General features: G+C 35.5%; 1 protein-coding gene across 3 annotated transcripts in view; it reads left to right on the plus strand.

Moving 5' to 3' along the window:
* The first annotated feature begins 1791 nt into the window (after positions 1–1791).
* The window catches only part of eps8a (EGFR pathway substrate 8a, signaling adaptor), a 44744-nt gene continuing 40458 nt past the window's right edge, over positions 1792–6077 (plus strand). For all 3 annotated transcript variants that reach the window (XM_062443459.1, XM_062443460.1, XM_062443461.1), the window contains exon 1: positions 1792–1980. The gene's annotated coding sequence lies outside the window, so the exon portion shown is untranslated. The remainder of the gene's footprint in view (positions 1981–6077) is intronic.

Below are 6077 nucleotides of genomic sequence, written 5' to 3' on the forward strand. Positions count from 1 at the left end.
CCTTTCCTCCCTCCCTCCCTCCTTACTCCTTTCCTTCCATCTTCTTTCTTCCCTCCTTTCCTTCCTTCCTTCCTTCCTTCCTTCCTTCCTCCCTCCTTACTCCTTTCCTTCCTTCCTTCCTTCCTTCCTCCCTTCCTTCCTTCCTTCCTTCCTTTACCTGAGGACAACAGGAGGGTTAAAGCTTAAAGCAACGTGACTACAGCTCCCATGAGGCTTCTAGTGCCGCAGTGGCTGATGGGAAATGTAGTTGAAAAAAAAAGTACATTTTCACAACTATTACAGATATTATTATAAAACTAATTAAATGATTAAATGTGAATAAATTAATAAATAATAAGCAGGAAGGAGTCAGTGAGTGAATGTAAGCAGCAGGAGAAGCATCAATAACTCATAATGTTTTAATAAATGAAGAATATGAGACTGCAGGATTTTAAATGTTTTATTTGTTTCCTCCAACACAAAATAACAACAGATGAATTAATAATTACAATAAATAAAACAGTTAATAAAACATCATCAACATAAACAGGACTGAAAGGATTAAATTAAATTATTAATAGTTGTAATTAATCAACTGGAATCTCACAAATTTAACATAATAAATAACATTTATCAGGTTAAATGTGTAAATTATATAAATAATGATTCTCTGGTTGAGCTGCAGTGATGCGGATCAGACAGCAGGAGGCGCTATAACACTGTTCATGGTTATTAACCCTGAGTTATGACTGGAAGGTGCTGCAAACACTTCCTGCTGTCTGATTGTAGTATAAACACATTAAATAATAATATTATTATTATTAATATTATTATTATTATATTATTATAATAATAGTATTATATTATTATATTATTATTATTATTATTATTATTATTATTATTATTATTATTATTCTGAAGCAGCAGATTGTTTCAGTCTGTTATTAAAATATCTGATTTTATTTTATACTTAAAACATTTAAAAAAAAAAACATATGAGATATAATACTCTAATTTCCTGTTTAACAAAACAAACTAAAAGTGTTCTTAAATAAACATGAATAATACTACTAGTACTGTACTAGTATTAGAAGTATTAGAAGTAGCAGTATTAGTTTAGTAGTACTAGTAGTATTAGTACTGATACTACTAGTACTAATAATAAAGTGACATAAATAAGAAATGTCATATATAATAATATATCATAACCACTACATCACTATAATACTGCAGTACTTTTACTGTAATACTGCATACTACATCACTATAATACTGCAGTACTTTTACTGTAATACTGCATACTACATCACTCATAATACTGCAGTACTTTTACTGTAATACTGCATACTACATCACTCATAATACTGCAGTACTTTTACTGTAATACTGCATACTACATCACTATAATACTGCAGTACTTTTACTGTAATACTGCATACTACATCACTCATAATACTGCAGTACTTTTACTATAATACTGCATACTACATCACTATAATACTGCAGTACTTTTACTGTAATACTGCATACTACATCGCTCATAATACTGCAGTACTGTTACTGTAATACTGCATACTCCATCACTATAATACTGCAGTACTTTTACTGTAATACTGCATACTACATCACTCATAATACTGCAGTACTGTTACTGTAATACTGCATACTACATCACTCATAATACTGCAGTACTTTTACTATAATACTACATACTACATCACTGTGTCTTTAAGCAGTATTGTACTCTGGGCGGGTCTTACAGCCTGTCAGTCTCTACTCAGGGTTTATTATCAGGCTCTCGGCAGGTTAACAGCTGCAGCTGCGTTTTACTCGCAATTCAAAGTCAAGTGTAGTTTTTTTTATAGGAGTCAAATCTCCACAAACCAACTCCTGCAGCCGAGGAACAGCTCAGTTTATCGGATATAAAGTGTCCATCGGAACCGTGTGTGTGGAGCTCTCAGTGTGTTTGTGCCATGTTGTTCTGACGGATTACACCTGCAGGTAAAAACCGCTTTAATTGACATTCCTTCCTTCATCTTGCACTCCGGTCATTTCTAACGCTTTGGTCACTTTTATAAACATATTTTCTATTTGATTCATTCAAGAGCTTTATCAGTAATAACATATGTGTTTAGTTTTCTCCTCTGAACACACAACCTGAGCAGAAAATGTAAAAAACAAACGCTGGCAACTTGATCCCTTTTCTGTCGTATAGACGCAGAACCCGCCTGCACCAGACTGCATTGGGAAAATCAGATTATTTTAATTTTACAAATATTTTAAGACAAATTCACAAACTTTAACCCGATATAAATAAGTGTGAGCATCATATCTTTAATTCGGCATACAACCACCACACCATAAATACACTATAATAATGTAAAATTCAACTTTTATGAGCATTTCTCGAGTTATTCATTGGAGCGTTTTTTAAGAAAATGAGCCTTACAACGTGGTGCTCGATGAGCCAAAACCAAGTTATATTAAGCATTTAAGTTAAATTAAGTGCCTCATATTGGATCACAATAAAGCCGAATTTACTGAAAGCAGTAATAATAACGTCCAATTAATAAATTAAAGGTTTTATCTCACGTTTATACTCGATATGATGTGTTTGCCTTAAATCGGATGAATCTTTAATGGAGTTTGGCACATTGGGTGTAAATGAGAAAAATGAAGGTGAAAGGCAGTGACACGTTTTGCTTTTGGACCTGCAGTTCATCAGTGAAAGAAAAATATAAGAATTTATCTAATTGGAATAAAAAATAAATGATCCGAGCCTGGATGCCCCCCCCCACCGGGCAGGTGAGCTCTGCGGCCCCGCCAACAGGCGCTCTATCCCCGGCTGCGTGTCCGGCGCTGCCCCGCTGAGGACCGGAGCTCAGAGATAGCAGCTCGGCTCCTTATTGTTGCAGCCGGGGTTAAAGGAAGCTCTTTTATCTCTTATTGTCTTTTTAAAACAAATGGTTCCTGTTATCTTTGACAGTGGCTGATCAGGGCTGGGATTTATACCATCAGCTGTAATGGGGCCCCTGAGCTACATAAAGGGCCCCAAACTGCTCTATAGATGTACTATGATGTTCAGATAAGAAACATATTGAGTTATGTTACTGATATTTAATCATTATACTCTGAAATAACTTACAAAAGAGCTCAAATCATGTTAAAATCCATTTATATAAACAACATATTCCAGTTTTTATAGTTTAATCTGAATAAGAGACGAAAGTCCTGTTAATCTGTTTCCATGAATAATACAAATAAATGTTCCTGTTGTCTTTGACAGTAGCTGACCAGGGCCAACATTTATACCATCAACTCTAAAAGGGCCCCGAACTGCTCTATAAATCTAATATGATGTTTAGATAAGAATAATATAGAGTTATGTTACTATTTTAACTCATTATAATAACTTGGTTCCAGCTTTATACTTCATTGAACTACGTCTACATGCACTAAATGTTCCCGTTGTTTTAGTTTATTGTGAATAACAGACGTAGTTCCTGCTAATCTGTTGACATGAATAATAAAAGAGGAATGTTCCCTCTCTGATTAAACCAGCTGTTTGTTTACGTAGTCGATCATAAACTGATGAGAGGCAGTAAAGTTAGAAACTGAGGACTCTGAATATCTCAACACGCTGGAATAAGACTTCAGGATAAGTCAGAAGGTCAAAGGTTAAACAAACTAAAACTTATCTACTGTTGAAAGTTAATCTTTAATAAAGTTTTATAAAATGTTTTAATTTAACTCAAAACTACAAGTTTAACCTTTGTGTCGTCAAATAGACCCGTCTGTTTATGTTCCTTCCTTCATTTCCTTCATTCCTCCCTCCTTTCCTTCATTTCTTTCCTCCCTCCCTCCTACCTTCATTCTTTCCTCCGTCCTTCCTTCCTTCCTTCCTTTCCTTCCTTCTTTCCTTTCCTTCCTTTCCTTCCTTTACTTCCTTCTTTCCTCCCTCCCTCCCTCCCTCCCTCCCTCCCATCCTTCCATCCTTCCTTCTTCCTCCCTTCCTTCCCTTTCCTCCCTTCCATCCATCCTTCCTTACTCCCTCCCTCCTACCTTCCTTCCTTCTTTCTCCCTCCTTTACTTCCTTCTTCCTCCCTCCCCTCCCTTCCTTTCTTTCCTCCCTCCCTCCCTCCCTCCTTTCCTTCCATCCTTCTTTCCTTCCTTCCTTGACTCGAGGACAACAGGAGGGTTAAAGAACTTTGTTTCTTGATGAAAATGTAGCTGAATAAATGTAAAGTGACATAAAATGGAAATAAGTAGAAGTCCGACTGTAGAAGAAGAAGTAAATATATTCTGTATGAATCATTTGGTCTGAGTAAAGGAAACCGACCGTCCAAAAAAACCCGAAAACATAAAATAAAAAAGATCGGAGAAACTGACATTAAGTAAAAAATGACGTTAGCAATTATCAGATTAACAACTAATCGACTTCCTGTTTCAACGCTAGATGATGTTTCTTAGTGCTGGGTATCAGATATTATATTGATATTATATTTATCGTGATATGAGACTAGATATCGTCTTAGATTTAGAATATCGTAATATTGCGATGTGTCATCAGAGTTTCTTTTCCCGCTTTTAAAGCTGTATTACTGTAAATAATATAATATATTATATTCTGATTTAACAGACTGATCTAGCTGTTGTGTTTTTTACCTTTTACTCACTTTCTCATTTAATTCACATTATTGATGATTATTCACCAAACTGTAATAGTGTAAATATTTAGTGAAAGCATCAACAGTCATCTCTACATTATCGTTGTAATATCGTTATCGAGATATTTAGTCAAAAATATCGTGATACTTGATTTAGTCCTTATCGCTCTGATCGGTACTCAATACAGTAAGCAGCATTAAAACTTTGCTTTTTACACCCAGAACTATAAAACATGATTATTTATATGAACCCACTCACAGCTAATCAATGTTAACGTTAAGTATTGATCATTTGAAGACTTTTAAAATGCATTTGTGTAAAAATCAAATCATTAAGATGTAGATGAGCGGAGGCCTGATGGTATTTAGAGTGATGTCATCGTGTTTTAAACGTTAATCAGCACAAAATATACAAGAAGTACAACTCCACCTTTATGTTTAACCCTCCTGTTGTCCTCAAGTCAAGGAAGGAAGGAAGGAAGGAGGGAAGGAAAGGAGGGAGGGAGGAAGGAAGGAAAGGAGGGATGGAGGAAGGAAGGAAGGGAGGAAAGGAAAGAAGGAAGGGAGGAAGGAAGGAAGGACGGAGGAAAGGAAGGAAGGAGGGAGAGAGGAAAGAAGAAAGAAAGAGGGAGGGAGGACATATGGAAGGAAGGAACAGTCAAAACAGACGGGGTTAATTTGACCCAGGAGGACAACAGGAAGGATAATGTCACTGTCCAAGCTAACGTTAGCAAGGTTTTATTTTGATTGAACTTTATTTATCGTCCTTTAACTCTACTCTAACCTGACCCACATGAATATATATTATGTTAAAGAGCAGACGTGTTAATAGCAGCAGCAGCTCATTAGCTTCTTCCTCCTGTGAGCTTTGCTGTAATTGGTGTTATGAGCAGATCAAGTCTCAGGTGACATCATCTCTGTTCATTAAATTCATTAAAGTCTTTAAAACAAGCTCAGTGATGACATCATCTCTCTGTTCATTAAAATTCATTAAAGCCTTTAAAACAGCTCAGTGATGACATCATCGCTCTGTTCATTAAATTCATTAAAGTCTTTAAAACAAGCTCACAGTGATGACATCATCGCTCTGTTTATTAAATTCATTAAAGTCTTTAAAACAAGCTCAGTGATGACATCATCGCTCTGTTCATTTAATTCATTAAAGTCTTTAAAACAAGCTCAGTGATGACATCATCGCTCTGTTCATTTAATTCATTAAAGCCTTTAAAACCAAGCTCAGTGATGACATCATCGCTCTGTTCATTAAATTCATTAAAGTCTTTAAAACAAGCTCAGTGATGACATCATCTCCCAGTGATGACATCATCGCTCTGTTTATTAAATTCATTAAAGTCTTTAAAACAAGCTCAGTGATGACATCATCGCTCTGTTCATTTAATTCATTAAAGTCATTTAAAAACAAGCTCAGTG

Source organism: Scomber scombrus, chromosome 22 (assembly GCF_963691925.1).
Source record: "Scomber scombrus chromosome 22, fScoSco1.1, whole genome shotgun sequence".
Lineage (NCBI taxonomy): Eukaryota > Metazoa > Chordata > Actinopteri > Scombriformes > Scombridae > Scomber > Scomber scombrus.